This window comes from Piliocolobus tephrosceles, chromosome 6 (genome assembly GCF_002776525.5).
Source record: "Piliocolobus tephrosceles isolate RC106 chromosome 6, ASM277652v3, whole genome shotgun sequence".
In the NCBI taxonomy this organism is placed as follows: domain Eukaryota; kingdom Metazoa; phylum Chordata; class Mammalia; order Primates; family Cercopithecidae; genus Piliocolobus; species Piliocolobus tephrosceles.
Genome location: NC_045439.1, coordinates 149266214 through 149285959, shown reverse-complemented (window position 1 = coordinate 149285959; position 19746 = coordinate 149266214).

Genomic DNA, 19746 nt, shown 5'->3' with positions numbered 1-19746 from the left:
TTTGCAGAAGTTAAGTCTTCTTATATTTCTGTGCTGGTTGAATTTACGGTTATTTAAATGAGAGTCCTGTTCTCTGAGAGGTAATATGACCCTGGGACAATCAACCCATGAACTTCTATGTTGAAGCAGTTCTGCTTGTACACCATTTTGCTTGCCTTTGAACTTGATCCAAGAATGTTAATTTTGCCATTTGTAAATGTTTGATTTTGTGGCTCTGTTTAAATAGTGGTTTGTGGCTATTCCTTGATTTCACTTTTCATTCTTTCAAGGATCTGCACTTTTTACCAGTCCTTACAAGGACGTGGAATATGTAACAGAGGCACTGAGGTAGAGACTGGGAGGCATGAGTGTTGGTTTTCTCCTTTACTACTTAGTAGATGTGTGACTTGGGAAATAGCACAACCCCTCTAAGATGTAGACTTTCTTCATGAGTTTAAGGTTTTATAATTTTCAGTGAAATTTTGTGTACATTATCTAATTCAATGTTTATGTTTTACAAATGAGGAATGTTCTGAAAGAAAAGCAGGAAAGGACATAACAAAAAAAGAAAACTATAGATGAATATCCCTGATGAACATAGATGCAAAAATTCTCAACAAAATACTAGCTAACTGAATCCAACAGCATATCAGAAAGATAATCCACCATGATCAAGTGGGTTTTATACCAGGGATGTAGGAATGGTTTAACATATGCAAGTCAATAAATGTGATGCACCACATAAACAGAATTATAAACAAAAATCGTGATCATTTGACAAAAATCTAGCATCCCATATGACTAAAACCCTCAGCAAAATCAGAACTGAAGGGATATACTTTAAGGTAATAAAAGTCATCTATGACAAACCCATGGCCAACATTATAATGAACAGGGAAAAGTTGAAAGCATTTCCCCTGAGAACTAGAATAAGACAAGGATGCCTGCTTATACCACTTTTATTCACCATGGTACTGGAAGTTCTAGCCAGAGCAATCAGAAAAGAGAAAGAAATAAAGGACAGCCAAATCAGTAAAGTGGAAGTCAAACTGTTGCTGTTTGCTGATGACATGATCGTATACCTCATATACCTAGAAAACCCTAAAGGCTCCTCGCTTTTACAAGTGATAAATGAATTCAGCAAAGTTTCAGGACACAAAATTAATGTACATGAATCAGTAGCTCTGCTATACACCAACAGTGACCAAGCTGAGAATCAAATCAATAACTCAACCCCTTTTAAAATAGCTGCAAAAAAAAAAAAAAAAAAAAAATGTAGGAATATACCTGACCAAGGAGGTGAAAGACCTCTACAAGGAAAACTACAAAACACTGCTGAAAGAAATCATGGATGACACCAACAAGTGAAAACACATCCCATATTCATGCTTGAATAGGTAGAACCAATATTGTGAAAGTGACCATACTGTCAAAAGAAATCTACAAATTCAATGCAATTTCCATCAAAATGCCACCATCATTCTTCACAGAACTAGAAAAAACAAGTCTAAAATTCATATGGAACCAAAAAAGAGCCTGCATAGCCAAATCAAGACTAAGCAAAAAGAACAAATCTGGATTCATCAGGTCGCCTGACTTCAAACTATACTTTAAGGCCATAGTCACCAAAACAGCATGGTACTGGTATAAAAATAGGCATATAGACCAATGGAGCAGAATAGAAAACCCAGAAATAAAACCAAACACTTACAGTCAACTGATCTTGGACAAAGCAGACAAAAACATAAAGTGGGGGAAGGATACCGTATTCAACAAATGGTTTTGGGATAATTGACAAGCCACATGTAGAGGAATGAAACTGGATCCTCATCTCTCACCTTATATAAAAATCAACTCAGGACGGATCAAAGACAAATCTAAGACCTGAAACCATAAAAATTCTAGATGATAACATTGGAAAAATCCTTGTAGATACTGGCTTAGGCAAAGCCTTTGTGACCAAGAACCCAAAAGCAAATGCCACAAAAACAAAGATAGATAGATGGAACTTAACTAAAAAGCTTCTGCACAGCAAAAGAAATAATTAGCAAACAGACAACCCACAGAGTGGGAGAAAATCCTCACAATCTATACATCCGACAAAGAACTAATATCCAGAATCTACAAAGGACTCAAATCGGCAAGAAAAAAAAAAAAAAAAAAAACAATCCCATCCAAAAGTGGGCTAAGGACACAAATAGACAATTCTCAAAAGAAGATACATAAATGGACAACAAATATATGAAAAAATGCTCAACATCACTAGTTACCAGGGAAATGTAAAACAAATCCATGATGCGATACCCTCTTACTCCCAAAAGAATAGCCATAATCAAAAAATAATAAGTGTTGGCATGGAAATGGGGAAAAGGGAACACTTTTACACTGTTGGTGGGAATGTTGTTATTGTTATTTTTATTAATATTTTTGAGACAGAGTCTCACTCTATCACCCAGGCTGGAGTGCAGTGGTGCAATGTTGGCTCACTGCATCCTCTACCTCCTGGGTTCAATTGATTCTCATGCTTTAGCCTCCCAAGTAGCTGGGATTACAGGCGTGCATCACCATGCCCATCTAATTTTTTTTCTTTTTTTTTTTTTTGTATTTTTAGTAGAGACAGGGTTTCACCATTTTGGCCAGGCTAGTCTTGAACTCCTGGCCTCAAATGATCCACCTGTCTTGGACTCCCAAAGTGTAGGGATTACAGACATGAGTCACCATACCTGGACTATTGGTGGGAATGTAAACTAGTACAACCACTATGGAAAACACCATGGAGATTCCTTAAAGAACTAAAAGTAGGTCTACCATTTGATCCAGCAATCCCGCACCTGGGCATCTACCCGGAGGAGAAGAAGTCATTATATGAAAAATATACTTGCATACACATTTACAGCAGTACAATTCGCAATTGCAAAAATATGGAACTAGCCCAAATGCCCATCAATCAACAAGTGGATAAAGAAAATATGATATATATATATGTATGTGTGTGTACACACAAACACACACAAATAGAATACAACTCACCCATAAAAAGTAAAGAATGATGGCATTCCCAGCAACCTGGATGGAATTGGAGGCCACTATTTTAAGTGAAGTAACTCAGGAATGGAAAACCAAACATTGTATTACTAATTAATAAGTGGGAGCTAAGCTATGAGGAGGAAAGGCATAAGAATGATCCAATGGACGTTGGGGACTTGGGGAAAAAGGTGGGAGGGGTTTAAGGAATAGAATACTACATATTGGGTACAGCATACAGTGCTCAGGTGATGGGTGCACCAAAATCTCAGAAATCACCACTAAAGACTTATTAATGTAACCAAACACCACCTGTTCCCCAAAGACCTATTGAATAAAAAAGATATACATAAAAAAGTAAATAAAAATTAAGAAAACATAAATAGGCATACACTGATTTCTAAATCTCACATAATTCCCTTTCCTCTCCACTTCATTCCAAAATACCCCATAGTTCTTTGTTAAACTTCCAGTGTTACCTTGTTCGAAAAATCAACAGAACAACATACGTACCTTGAAAGACAAATGAAATGATTTCCCTTGGATCATGGGACTGGTCCATGATGGGGTGAGGGCTGATAACTCGGTCTTCTATATTCTGTGAGTCCTTATTCCATCGTGCAAGGTATCACTCCCCAGCAAACTGCCTTCCTTGAGGTAAACCTTCTGCAGTTCTCAGTTTAAAAAGCCAGTGATCTCTTTTGTGCCAGCTTTAACCTAACTCTCAAATGGCATTCACATTCTGAATAAGAAACATTGTGAGAAGCAGGCTTTTATTTATCAGGCTTTGCTTCTTCTATTTTTCATGTTCAGTTTTATAGTCAGAACCTTTATTGTTGTTCACTATGTCACCACTGGTGGAGAACCTAGTTAATAATAACACATGCGTACATCTAATCTGTGAATTATATACATGCTGAGCATAAGCATTTATAATACAAACCTAGAAGCTTTTGAGAAAGTAAGTAGCTTTACTAATAATTACTCTTGAACAACACATATAAATTTGGATAATGATTCCCCTCGTTACAGAAAGCATTAGCACAGTGCCTGGCACATAGTAAGTGTGCAATAAATGGTAACTTTTAAAAGAAGCTTTATCAAAAGAGGTGAAAAGAGTTGACAGTTTACTGAAGAGTATACTTAAGAGCTATTCCTTTCAAAATTAACATGAAGCAATGGGCTTCTGGTGGGAAACATGTTGTCCTTCTTGTACTGTATGTGATGTGGAATGTGAAGTCTACTAGACTTGTCACCTAAGCAGCAAACTCGGAATGTGAGGAATTTTTGTAGAAAATCTTCCAGGTGAAGGTATTTTCTAAGGAGATGAACTTGGGAGACCAAGGTCCAGGGCCACAGAAAAATCATCAAGGGACAATTGGGAATATTGGAACTCATATCTGAAACAAAATACTAGAATTCAGAATTGACTTGTTTTTCAGGTTATCTGAAATATTTTTTATTGTTTGGTCTTATTTCATGGAGGAAGTTGGGAATGTTTTAAAAGCAGTTTGTTCCTGGTGACTTACCCAGGAATAGAAGATGTGCTCCCAATTTCTAATGCCATATCTCAAGGAACATATAGCTTGCTTTCTTACTGGTGTTCTATAGGATTATCTGTAATGCAAGACTACCTTTATCAATCAATCAGCTATCATTTTCCTGGGGAGCAGGCATGCTGAGAGATGATTTCTCTTACTCCCTCCCTTCCAATGTGAGACTTTCCCCCATCTCTGAGGTCTGACTGCTAATGTTTCAGCACCAGCTGCAACCTAATCCTTCAGTGAGCACAGCTGAGCTCAGTTAATCTAATTTTTACAGCCTTTGCACCCTAGATATCAATCTCGTGGGTAGTTAACGCTCCCTGAGCCAGGCATGGATTCCAGAGCTCCTTATCACTGTCCCCATTGTACTCCTGTCCCCAAGCTGCAAGCAGCCCTGTGGGCACCACAGAGCTCCAAAAACATTTGTCCCCACAGCCGGCTGGCTTCCTCAGGCCAGTGCGCCTAATGAGCTGGCCGTTGCCCGTAAATCAAGTCAAGCATGCACAGTTCAGCCTTTCATCAGGTGAGCCCTGTTCAGCAATGCCTTTGAAGGAGGGGCCCCTGTGGGCTGCAGAGGCTGTGTGCTGCCCAGATAAACACCCCATCTCAAAGATGTTGTTCTGTTTTGCAGACAGGCTTGTCGTTAGTGGGAGGAAGCATGCTGGGTTGCCAAGTACCAGGAGTGGACTGATGTGATTTGGGAGCCAAGGAAAAGAAACACACATGCTCACATGCATTCTCCCAAAGAGCCTGACTGGAGACAGGAGGCAAACAGAAGGCACAAAAGACTTACTTCCCATGTTCCCATGCTCTCACCTGGGGATGTGCTAGCACCAGGCAGTGAGCAGACACGTGGCACATGCGGCTCTGATGGGATCTGTCATGAGGACCTTGAACAGTCTTAGACACGCTGACTGCCAGCTTGGGGCCCAGCCTCCAGGGCCTTTCCACTGTCTTCTTGCTGAAGCCTTCCCAGGCTTCTCTATCTGCTTAATGTCTTCTGTACCCTCCCCTGTAATTACAATCTACAATGATCTACTAATAACTTCCAATCAGAAAACAAGGAAGAAAAATAGCAAATGGCAATTTTTTCTGCTTATATGACCCACCTAGGGCAAACCATTTTTTTACATTGTTTGAAACTCTCTCCACTTAGTACTTAGCAAGTACTCAGTAAATTCCACATTGGTTTTTCAAAATTTCTTTACAATTATTTCGTTTTATTCATTTATTAATAATAATGATATTTAGTATCTACCAAGTCCCCAATAGGCATCAGATGCTGTTCCAGGTGTTGGGGATAGAGTGCTGAACTAGAGAGAGAAAATCCTTCCATTCTATGGGAGAACAGACAATCAATGAGAAAGCAAATGCAAGGCAATTTCTGATAGCAATCTTGATGCAACTTCAGATGGTAATTGGGAAATGATAAATAAAATTTAAATGGGAGGAGATAAAGAGGGTTGTTGGTGGTGATGGCAGTGGTTTTTGATAAGGTAGCTGGCAAATCACCCCTGGAGAGATTACGTTTAAGCTGACGATTATTTGATGTGAGGAATGCAAGACACCTGAAATAAGAGAACTCCAGGCAGAAGAGAACCACATACCAAGGTCCCAAGGTGGGATGAAAAGGGGACCTTGAGGGACAGGGAGAAGAGCAGGGAGGAAGGATCACAGTGAGATCACAGTAAGGGAGCAGCCTGGCAGAGGAGACGGGGCTGGAGAGCAAGCAGGAGCCATGCCTGGCATGAGTGCTGGGAGGCAGAACCAGATACGGTCCCTGTCAGCCTCTAAGGGAGGTTACTCCATGGAGCCAGCATTATGATCCTCCTTAGGGCTCAAAGTGGCCAGAGGATTTGCTGGAGTTCACACAGATACTAAGTGACAGAACCCGGATTTGAAGCCAGGGCTCAATTCTGAACCCAGGCTTTATCCACAATAGTTTCTAGCTATCTTAGCCTTAGGGAGATGGTGATTTTGTTAGGGTGACACAATTTAATCATATGAATAATGAAAGCAAAAAATACAATTCATGCTTATTTGAATTATACAGTGCTAGTGGTGGCTACTCTACCATTTCAGGTTTTTTGTTTTGCTATTTTGTTTTTCTTTTAAGCAATTGGTAACAGACCCTCCCTATACCTGGACAGCCTCATGTTACATATGAAGATGTGGGCAAATGATGTCAGGTGGATCATTGCACAAGTCAGTGCAGGAAAGCGCAATATAATTTTAGAGCATAGCAAAGTCAGTCCTGTTCATCTAAATCAGTGTTGTTCAAACTTTAGCCATTTGTTAAGCAACTTGATGCTTTTGCCATATTCTTTAATTTATTAAAGATTTCTCCTTAAATGGACCCAACTTTTTACTTAAAATTGTCTACAAAGGAAACATTTTACACAATTGCTCGAGACAAGCTGGATCTGAGCGATTAACATTTTTATTAACATCTTATGCATTTTCTATTGAAATTAGCTTCCTCCATGTCTCTCTTTTCATATCTATTTTTAACAACCCATCAACATCTCCCTTGGTTTCTCTATCTTTAAACTACAGTTATGTTTAGATATAGACAGGTGAAGGAAGACATAGATTAGAGGAGAAAATTATTCTGCAACCACTCACACCCATGTCCCTACCTTTTTGTTACCATTGTGGCCATCTTAATGTAAGTCCTAATCATATCTCACTCAGATTATTTCCAAAATCCTCAAATTGGATGTCTGACTATTGCCTTTCCTCCCCAAATCCAAACCATGACTGTCAATGGGGTAAAACTCCAAAAAGGCATTTTATTTTTAAAACTTGTCATAATTTCCTTTTGCCTACTGAGTAGAGAATTGACTCACCCTTAGACATGCAAGATCATCTACAATATGCTCCAATCTACTTGTATTTCATGCTTTTATACTCTACTCCGTATGTATTGGATGCTCTGGATCAAATGATCCTCATACTTTTCCATCTTAGATATTTGTTTAAAGATTGTTGTTGTTTTCATTTCTATACTTCCCTCCTCACCATCACTAACTCACAATTTCAGTTAGACATTCCAACTACTATGTTTCATAATTCATTCACATGAATTCACACATGTTCTCTGTATTCTTTACCTCATATCAAATTTCACTAAGGTAAGTGTTATAAAGCAGACTTTTAAAATAAATGAGAGAAGGCCTGTTTGTAGACTCACTACTTCTGCTGTCATGACTCTGCTATTATATAGGGGGGTATATATTATCCAGCTCCGATTCCCTTGAAAGACCTGATGGAATATTTGTAACAAGAATTTGAAGAGCTGTATTCTATTTTGTTTTTATTCAGAGAGAAGTCAATGATTGACAGAGTAAAATTTCAGTTTGAGAAGCTGGAGAAAGTCACTGGCCTCATTACTAACTCTCCAGAGGAAAGGGAAGAAATGAATTTGATTGGCCTCTGTTCCACAGCTCCATTAATCACCTTTATTGTCAAATACCATTTCCTTTTGTCAAATTCACAGGGACTCTCATTAGAAACTTTTCTAATCAGAACTCCTTCCTTGAAATACTTCTTAAGACCCTGAAGTCTTCAATAGCAATAAGGAAATACATGTTTTACTACCTTGATCTTCATTCCTATGGAGAGACTTACACAAGTGATACACATTTCCTCATAAGGGAGAGAATTGCCTGTGTTTCTCTGAAGTGTGCCTTAGCCTGGATACATGTGACTTTTAGTTGTCCTTGCCATGTGCCAGTGACACTGAGATGAGAAAACACTGTTGGCCATGGAGGCTGATATGAGAATGATATGGTGAAATGGATGCTTTTTGAATCACATTATCAGAGGCTGCAATAAATTTGGCTTCTCTTAACAATCCTCTAGGGCTAAAACAGGGAGTTCAAGAAACATCAGGGTCACTTGCTGTATTAAAAAAGAACCATGCTAAACCTGCTGTCTAATAATTGTGGCATGTGCATACGTGTGTGTGTGTGTATATTTTTTTTTTTTTTTTTTTTGAGACAAAGTCTCACTCTGTCACCCAGGCTGGAGTGCAGTGGTGCGAACTCGGCGCACTGCAACCTCCGCCTCCTGGGTTCTAAGGGATTCTTGTGCGTCAACCTCCTGAGTAGCTAGGATTACAGGTGCCCGATTGTGGCATATATTTATAGTTTATATTTAATAGCTTAATTCTTAACTATCAAAATGCCACAATGAATTGTGCTAGTCATTATGTGTAGAAATGCAAAGGTGCAGAATTATCATCATTGGAATCACCGATAAAGAAGATGTGCTGCATATGCCAAGTGTGGCACTAATACAGGGATGATTCCTTACCACGGTACCCACTAGACACAGGCTCTTTTGGAATCGTAGAGAAAATGCATGGAAAAAGGCTTGGGGAAAATATTCTCTCATTACACAATCCACCACCTGGCTGACTGGAAAGTTATGGAAACCGTTGTAGCCCTTGGCCAGAGTTGGCATGAGACTTCTGTGACCTGTCCTTGTATTCTCTTAAGCCTGATCCTTCTTTCTGTCAGAACTTCCCTTCCATTCAGTCATGGATGTTTGCTTTTCCCCTGACAAATGGCTTTTCTTTGCCGGAGCCAGGGACAATCACTGGTGCCTTCAGAGAGAGCCCCCTTCCACCTCCTGCGTCGTGGGCATGTGGTACCTCTGGTCCCCACCAGCTCCAGCAGTACTTGCTCAGGCCTTCTGGGCATCTCTGTCAAAGACCATTTGTGACAGGGCTTGAGAAAAATAACAAAGCAGCTCTCCCCTCAAGCCCTCTAAGGGATATGAAAACCCGAGTGGGGACACATAGGCTCTTTGTGCCCTCAGGTACACAGTGTCAGCTCCCTTCTCTGGCTGGCAGGGCCAAGTGACAGAATACAATGAAATGCTCAATTGGGCTGTGTTGGGTGAGTCAGGACAGAGGATGCATTTTATTTAAAGAAAGTAACATTGTGCCTCCTGCCAAGGTGAGGTAATTTCCTTCCCTTTTCTATACTTCCTAGTGTTCCAGATTTATACATTTTTACAGTGTTTGCCAGAGCTCACCTGAAGAAAGCAATTTTCAAATAAAAAACTTAAAGAAATATTTTTGTTCAGGGCCCAGACCCATAAAGAATAACTACCATAGGCTTAAAAAATTCCAACTACATTTTACAACTAATTACTTAAATAAACCTAATAAACAGACCAGGTTTGTCTCACTGAAAAAAGACCATAAGCATAAAACCCACCTTCAGGTTTGACAGATTGCATTAGAAAATGCCTCACTTCACCCCATCTTCCCATTGGCTTTATATTTAGTCAGTTATTTTGCCTCTGAAACAAAGAAGTTTGTGTAAATTTGAGTATATAGGTTTATTTATGAAACAATATAGTAATTTTCAAATATTAGAGAAACAATGGGTCTGTTTACAGAAAGTCAGAGATTTCTTTTTAATCATATATGAGCCAATAACTTTGATAGGGTTCTGAACATTCTCCTAAAAACCAACGAGGAAACAACCACCTTTCAGGTAAATTGCCTGTTTCGGCATACCAGACAGAACCAAATAACTCACATCTGGGTTGGGAGAGTTAGTATTTCTCCCTAGAGTTACTCTAGTGATTGCAGAGTCACTAGCTCATGGATGCAGCCCATATAGAGAGCGAAGAGGCAGGCTGAAGTTACCGTATCTGTTGTGCATTGGGCCCCCTCATGGGCTATTCATATCACTCTTTCACTTAGTCTTCTCTGCAGCTCCATGGAAGAGCTCACTTTACAGTTTAGGAAGCCAAAGCTGAATGAGATTAGGTAGCTCACCCAAGATTCCTAAACCTAAAAAGTGATCCAAGATACAGCCAATGATATATTGTCTCCTTAATTGATCAATTTTTTAAAAGATTCAGTCCATTTAATTGCACATTCATTTTTGTATTCTCTGTGACCTAATACACAAATGATAGTCTTTTATAAAGGAATCACGGGGTTTTGAAAGTCATTCATTTATCCACACATCCTTCAATGCTAGAATTAATGGCAAATTTGAACACCAACGTGCAGTAGTTAGTAAGCCGGTACAGAGGACGGAATGATTCTTTCTACACTGGATGAATGATGTTGCTGTTCATTTTAAGGCAGTGGCCTCAATCTTTTAAATGTAAAGACCTCTTTACATTTCCCTTAAGGTAACACTTGTTTAACATCTCTTGAGAACATACATATCCACCCAAACACGAGAACCATTTGAAATAAGCATTTTATTTCACTAACCCCATCTACAAATATTGGCAAAACTCTAACTCATACACTGGAGATGGAGGAGTGCCTAGAAGGATTCTAAAGACGCATGGCTGCCACAGCATTCTGTCCCTAGGCATCTGTGACCTCAGGCTGAGAAACACTTTCCAAGATCACGAAAGAAGGGAAGAAGTGTATGGAAAAAGGAGGTGCTGATTTGCAACCCGCCCTGTAGAGCAGCAGCTCTGAGGAGATCGTAGCTCTACAAAGGAAAGGGTGTAGTGGGCTTACTTGATGCTGACTTAGAGAAGTTATTTCGTAGGCGGTTAATTTCCCCATGGCCTGTGTGAGTTTTCTGAGGCTGCTGCAAAAAATTATGACAAATTGGGTGGCTTGAAACAACAGAATGATTTCTGTCACCATTCAGTTCTAGAGGCCCATAATGTATGGGCAAAATTGCTCTCCCTCCAAAGACACAAAGAGAAAATCCTTCCTTGCCTCTTCCAGCTTCTGGTGGCTCTTGGAATTCCTTGGATTGTGCCTAATCACTCTGACCTCTGTTCCCCTTTCACATGACTTTCTTTTCCTCCCCTGTGGCTTCTCTTGTGGCTTATAAGGACAATAAGGATACTCGTTATTGAATTTAGGTGGGCCAGGTAATCCAGGATGATCTCTTCTTGAGATCTTTAACTTAATCACATCTGCAAAGATCCCTTTTCCAATTAAGGTCATATTCATGGGTTCCAGTAAGTGAGATGTGGGCATTTTGTGGGGAGGGAAGGAAGGTGGAGGGGTGCAATTCCACTCACTATGCAGCCCAACAACTCACTTAATGCCCCTGGTTTCCTTCCTTACAAGGAAAATTACGGTGCAGAGAGGATTACAAAGTGATGGTTTGGGATCAGGGTTGGTGAAGGGGGCTGAGTTCATGTGTCTGGTGACTGCTGAAGTATATTCGGTTCATCTGGCAGCTACCTTCTGAGGCCTATAGAAGCATACCTGATGCAGAAACTAAAACATGAGATAATTTTAATTTTTTTCTGATTGTCATAGCAATACATAGTCATAAATATATTATTGAAAATACCAAATACAACAAAAGAAAATGTGAAAAATGAAAGAAGCTATCTCCTCCATAATCCAGAAAGATACAACTTTTGGAATGTTTGCTACCTCTTCTCTCCTTACCTTGTTTCTCCCTATTAATATTAGATTCCATCAATTAGACTCCACTAATTTAGCCAAGTTAAATTATTTAAATTCAGCTCCATGTTTTATTTTTAAATATGATATTAACACTTCTGATATACAATGCCACGTTATTAATGAAGGGTCAAGATTTATAAATTTCGAAAACAATACTTATATTTTCTCTAAGATGAAATAATATTTTCCCATAAAACATTTTATACCATGATTATGTCTTCATTATAATCCTGTTCTCTGGTCAATTTTTGCTGTTCAAGACAAACTGATAATTAAATGGTGTGCCATAGATGAGAAATAAAGGAGGGGAGAAGTCATTTTACATGTCTGAAGATAAATCATTCACCTTAATGATCACAGACACCTCCACCATTTGTACTATCATCATCAATACCATTCCCCCTTTCCTCTAATTGTTCTGATTTGCTGGGAAAGTAAATGCTTTATACAGTATATAAATCTCATTGAATACTACCACAGCCTTTAGAGCTAAGCAGAATCCTACAAAATAAAAATAAGCTTAAAAAGCATAAAGCAATCCAGGCACGGTGGCTCACGCCTGTAATCCCAGCACTTTGGGAGGTTGAGGAGGGCAGATCACGAGGTCAGGAGATCAAGACCATCCTGGCTAACATGGTGAAACCCCTTCTCTACTAATAATACAAAACCTTGCTGGGAGTTGGTGGCATGTGCCTGTAGTCCCAGCTACTCGGGAGGCTGAGGCAGGAGAATCACTTGAACCCAGGAGGTATAGTTTGTAGTAAGCTGAGGTTGCACCACTGCACTCCAGACTGGGAGAGAAAGTGAGACTCCATCTCAGAAAAAAAAAAAAAAAAAACAAGCAATTTGTCCAAACAACACAGTTGGTAAGTCACAGAGCTGGGAATAGAGCCCAGACTATATAATCTCGAAGGCATTAAGTTGTCTGACCTCTGGGAATAGTAGTTATTTTTATGCTCATTTTTTTTTCCAGGCAATGGATGCATACATTCTCTCATTTCTCACTTTATTCTCTTTCCATATTTAGATGCATATGTTCTGACCTTGTACTTTATTATCTCATTTAAGTTGTTTTTGCTCAGTTTACAAAGTAAGTTTTCACATTGTTACCTTGACAAAAAGGAAGCAATTATTCCCCACGCTCCTAATCATAGAGAGGTTAGGGAGCAGTGAAACAATGAGATTGCCATTGGGCAGAGCAGTGTCACAGACTAATAAAACTAACTCTCCAGTATTGTTTCTCCTCCTTTTTCTTTCTATCCCCTGGTATTTCAAAAGAGTGGGAACTATATACAACTAATCTCACATTAGGCCCTAGAAAAAAAGTGTAAAGTAATTGAGTATTGACTTTATGAAAATATTTGGTGGAAACATGTTACAAGGATTCACAAAATGCATTATATAAACATGCCATACTTTCAATTAAAATTAAATTTTATCCATGTGCTAAATTTCACTGTATACATAACTGACAACCTTTAAAAGTGAAAAATAGTAATGCTTATGCTAGTATATTTTTCCAAAGAGTGTGTAGGCTATGTGTGTGTATGTTTAGTCTTTCTACTACACACACACATACACACTTTTTTAAATTAAATACTAGATTATGAACATTTCCTTATGTCTGTTTCTTTTTTTAAATGTGTACATGGCTGAGTAACATTTCTTTTTATTATTACCATTCATTTTCCTTTAGGCTATTTCTTTTTTTCTACACTAATTCAGAAAAGGACTTCTTTTGTATAAATATTTGTCACTATCTCTGATTATTTCCCCAGCATAGATACTCCTAAATAGAATTATTGCATCAAAAGTTATAAACATTTTAATGCTTTTGATAAAAATCACAGTTGGTTTTTAGAAATAGTTTACTAATTCACATTTGTACTAGCAATTCTTGTTTCTCATATCATTGCAAAAAAGGATTTTTTAAAATTATTTACTACTGTTATAGGAAGAAAATTATAATTTACTTTATTAGGTATTTTTTATTGCTATGGAAGGATACTTTTTCAAGAAACTATGTCTTAGCCTTTACATATTCTCTTTTGTGATTTGTTCACACTGTTTTTCAATGGTTTTTCTCTGAAATTCCAGATGATTCTTTCACTTTCTGGATATGATGATAAAGAATGTCACCTCTATATTAGTAGCATATTTGGAATATGCAGCAAACCTTTCTCAACAGCGATGCTAGTTATGGTAATTCTGCACCCTGGGCCCCTTTCAAGTAGAAGGCTCAAACTGCCATACACATACAAGGGGAAGGCCCTGGTTGGGGGATGGGCTTGCTAGGTTAGTCTAGGTTACCCAGCGCTCCCCAGCTCCTTCTCATGTTTATGAGTCTGTCTTTTGCCATAGAGCCACTGGAAGGCCCTCTTTCGTTAAAGCCTGGAAGTGGCAGTAGTAGTGTATATTTCTTCCTAGTATAATAACCTCCATTTCTCAGGGATCAGCAAAGAAATGAACAAAGACTTGCTGTGGGTTTTAGGTACACAACAAAGGGAGAACCTAAGACTGCATCTGGATAAGAATAAGACTGGGAAAATAACAAAACCTTTCCAATAGATGATTTCATCCTGGGGTGCCAGAACATAAAGGCATAGAAACAGATCAGAGTATAAGGGAATCGTAACTGGGGACCACCAAAGACAGGGGCTTCTCCTTGAGGGTGGATTAGGGAAAACCCAGGTGGAGAAATTCCCTTCATAGACTCTGCTCCTTTTTTTACAGGGGCTTGGTCTCTACTGAGCTAATAAAGGGCCCTTAGCAGGTCTGAACTGATAAGTAAATATGAGGACAACTGGTTGCAATGGTGACTTTGAGGCACTGTAAAATATGTGTTTTTTGAATCATTACAAATATATTTTATCACTATATGTTATGACACGTAGAGTCAAAACTGTTTTTTTTTTGTTTTTTTGTTTTTTTTTTTTTTTGAGACGGAGTCTTGCTCTGTCGCCCAGGCTGGAGTGCAGTGGCCGGATCTCAGCTCACTGCAACCTCCGCCTCCCGGGTTCACGCCATTCTCCTGTTTTCATTTCTAATTCTGTAAACATACATGGACCCTTAACAGCAGTATTTGATTGTATACAGCTTACCAACCATGAGGGATAATAGATCTTATTGCGTAGCTTCTGTCTCTTAGATTTCTAATCACTTTAAGAGCAAGGGACTGATTTTTCCACTTCCTTTGGCCTCCCAGCAGATGGCATTTGGAAATGGATTCTGATAGCTTGGAAAAGGTAATCTACCTCTGAAAGGTACAGCAGACCAGCTCACTAAGCAGGGTCTGGCCTTGTGTTTCAATTCTGTGATGAGAGACTCAATCTTAACTTGATGAACCTTGAACTAAGCATAACTTTGGCACTAATCTTAGTAACAGCACTTGTCAATCAAATTATCGTGTAGTTTAGTCACTGATTTGGCATGTTAAATGAATAATCATGAACTGGCTTACCTGGAGTCCACTGCACGAGCTAAATCTTAACTTACTAATAACCTTAGGATCAAGCTCTGCACAGAGATGCATGTCTACAGACAATACATGATTCCATTATTCTTTGGTCTGGTGTGATATTTTTGATTGATCTTAACCCTTTGGCAAGAATGTTTTACACTTTCCCGTTTGTTTTCAATCTGTTGTAGATATATAAGTTGTAGAACTCCCCAGCTACAGTCTAACTTCTTTGGTTAATTATGTTTCCTTTAAAACAAATCCGGGTACAATTTTTGGGGATTCACTTATCAAACTCTGTTATCAAAACCCTTTAGAATAATCTTTAGTGTGAATAACAAAGTTCTATGTTAAAAATACCAACTTTTGGCCAGGCATGGTGGTTCATGCCAGTAATCCCAGCACTTTGGGAGGCTGAGCAGGTGGATCACCTGAGCTCAGGAGTTTGAGACCAGCCTGGCCTACAAGGTGAAACCCCATCTCTACTAAAAAAAAATTATAGATAGATTAGATAGATAGATTAGATAGATAGATAGATAGATAGATAGATAGATAGATAGATAGATAGATAGATGTGTGTGTATGTGTGTGTGTATACACACACACACACACATATATACAAAAATTAGCTGGGCATGGTGGCACAAGCCTGTAATCTGAGCTACTCAGGAGGCTGAGGCATGAGAAACACTTGAACCCGGCAGGTGAAGGTTGCAGTGAGCCAAGATGGCACCACTGCACTCCAGCCTGGGTGACAGAGTGAGATTCCATATCAAAAAAAGAAAAAATTAATTTTAAAAAAATCAACTTTTTGGCTGGACGCAGTGACTCATGCCTGTAATACCTGTGCTTTCGGAAGCTGAGGCAGGAGATTGCTTGAGCCTAGGAGTTCAAGACCAGCCTGGGCAATGCAGTATGCCCAAAGTATTTATTTTGCCTACTCAATATATTTAATTTGCATTTTCCAATATTTTGTTTCTTTTTATTTCTGAGTAGCATTCTATCATATGGATTCATCACCCACTGAAGGACATTTGATTTGTTATTAAATATAATACTAAGTTTTCTCTCTATACTATAATTCTCCAGAAATGCCTATTTCTGAGAGGAAACTATTATGAGACAAAATAAGATTTTTAGGCAAGTGTTAGTAAATGCCATGTCTGTCTCTCCAAAAAATAAATAAATAAAATAGCCGGACATGGTGGTACATGAGAGCTACTTGGGACGCTGAGCTGGGAGGATTGTAGCCCAGGAATTCAAGGTTACAGCGAGCTGTGATCGCACCAGTGCACTTCAGCCTGGGTGACAGAGCAAGACACTGTCTCCAAAAAGAAAAAACAAAAAGGCAACTTTTAAAAAGCAATAATAATTTTGCAAGAAATTATTTGCTTTAAGGATTATTAAAATGTGTTTTTCTCAACTCTTAAAAGTCAAAGTGCTTTTGACAGTGAGTTTGTACCTAAAACACAGAAAAATAGCCTTATATCATAGTAAGTTAGGTTTGAGTTGGAAAAAGGAAGTACTTTCTGGAGCATCCTTAGCATTCTCAGACCTTTTAAGCACTTCCCCAAAAATATGCTTAAGAACTGGCTCATAATATTTCCTTCAGTACCCATGAAAATATTTTGATGGAAATTTTACTACATGGCATTTACTACACTTGCCTAAAAATTTTATTTTGTCTCACAATATTTCCCTTTCAGAAATAGGCACTTCTGGAACATTTCTCAAAACTATACCTAGTTCAGTATAGAGAAGAAACTCAGTATTATATTTAATGATGAATCAAATGTCCTTCAACAGGTGATGAATAAATGAACAGTGGTATATCCATATGATAGAATGGTACTCAGCAATAAAAAGAAATATTGGAAAATGCAAATAAAATATAATCAGTAGACAAAATAAATACTTTGCGTTTAATTTGAAACTAAGCAGAAAAACTCCACTCACCTTATTATAACTGAACAATTATACACGTGATGGTATTTATAAACAGGATTCTAGTTCAGGTTCAATTACAGTAGGTAATTTTGTTAATTTGGTTTACAAATTCCAAAGAAAATTTTTACATTTTATTATTCATACATTTATGTTCTTATAATACATATCTATGTGGCATTAAAATTGGCTGGAAGTCAGGAATTCTGTCAAAATCAATCACTTTTTAAAAAAACTTCATGCTGAACAGTTAGGATGATAGAGAAAAGTCTATCACTCGAGCCTGGAGGACATTATGTTTAGTGAAATAAGTCAGGCATAGAAAGAGAAATACCATATGTTCTTATTCATATGTAGAAACTTTAAAAAAATGGAGCTCATAGAAGTAGACAGTAGGACTGTGGTTATGGGAGGCTGGGAAGAATAGGAGGGAGGACCAGATAGGGACAGGTTGGTAAACGGATACAAATTACAGCTAGATGAGAGAAATAAATTCTAGTGTTTTATAGCACTGCAGGGTAAATATGGTTAACCATTGTTTATTGTAAATTTTCAAAAACCTAGAATAGAGGATTTTGAATATTCACAATAAAAAAGAATACATGTTGGAGATGATGAATATACTACTTTGATTTAATCATTACACATTGTATACATGTACCAAAATATCACTCTCTGTCCCTTAAATATACAAAATGATTATACATTAACCAAAAATAACAGAAAAATGTCTTTCATTGAAGTGAATAAATTAATTTAAAAGTTTTAAATTTATCTAGAATGTGAAATTAAACCACCCAAAATTAAGAGCAAAAAATAGTCTGCCGTTTTGAAATAGTCTGTTGTTTTGGAATAATTAAGGAAAACAATTTTTTTTTAAAGAATGTATCCCAAGACCCAAGCAATGCCTAGCATAGAATAGTCATTCAATAACTATTTGTTTAATCCATTTGCCATTGTTTATGGCAGTGTAGCTAAGATTCTTATTTTTAAAATACTTTCCAACTAATAAAGTTATATAAATACATACATATGTTTTGTAGAAAACTATAAACTCTTTTTATAAACTCTCTGAGATTACATAGTAAAAGCTTCTTTACTCTTCTACATTGGAAAAGAGAAAATCCTGTTTTATTACTTGTAAAATATTATAACTTAAATTTTAACCTGATATCAGCTAGTTACCTTTTTTATCATTTACTTTTTAGAGTTCTTCTCACGTTTTCTCAAAACCATACCTAGTTTAGGAGAGAGAAACTTGATACCAATTGTTTTATGGTAGGGCTGTCTAACTTAGGTAGACTTCAAAGTGGTATCAGGGAAAGTAATGTGAAACATAATCAAAATTTATATTACAGATTAAACTCAAACAAATTTAAGAGTGAAATTTGGCAAGGCTGATGACTTATGCCTGTAATCACAGCACATTGGGTAGCCAAGGAGAGAAGATCCCTTGAGGCCAGGAGTTTGAGACCAGCCCAGGTAAGATAGCAAGACCCTGTCTCTACAAAAAATAATTTTTTAAAAGAGTGAAATTGTACTGACATAGCCATTGAACAACACTGTGGGAAATCCTATGGCATAGAAATTAACCTGGTGCACCCTTATGCACTGTATGAAACATATTGTGTTGTAGGTTCTTATATTATGCATGAAATTGTGTAATGTAGGCTCTGGTAAGTTAAAGATGTGTACTATAACCCCTAAGGCAATGGCCAAAATAAAAGTTGTAGCCAAAGCCAACAATGGAAAGAAATAGAGTTATAAAACTATTCAATTAATCCAAAAGAAGACAGAAAACAAACAGCAAGATGGTAAATTAAATACAACTTTCTCAATAATCACATTAAATGCAAATGGTTTAAACACTCCTATGGAAAGATAGCAACTGTCACGATGGAGTGGGGAAAAAAAGACACAACTATATGTCGCCTATAAGAAACCAACTATAAATGTAAAGATTGATAGGTTTAAAGTAAAAGGATGAAGGAACATCTAGAACTCATAGGCTAGTGGAATAAAAAATATGATAGCCACTCTGAAAATAGTTTGGTAATTTATTATAATGTTAAATTTACAGTTACCATATAACCCTTTAATTGCACTCCTAGGTATTTATCCAAGAAAAATAAAAACTTCCATTCACAAAAAATTGTAAGTAAATGTTTATAGCAATTACAGAAAATTATGCATAATTGCTTTAAACTGAACACAAATCAAATGTCCTTCAGTAGGTGATGGATAAATGAACAGTGGCATATCCATATGATAGAATGCTACTTAGCAGTAAAAAAGAATAAAATACTGGAAACTGCAAATTAAGTCTAAATAAAATACTTTTAAATATCTATTGAACTTGCTGAAATTAAAGACTGACC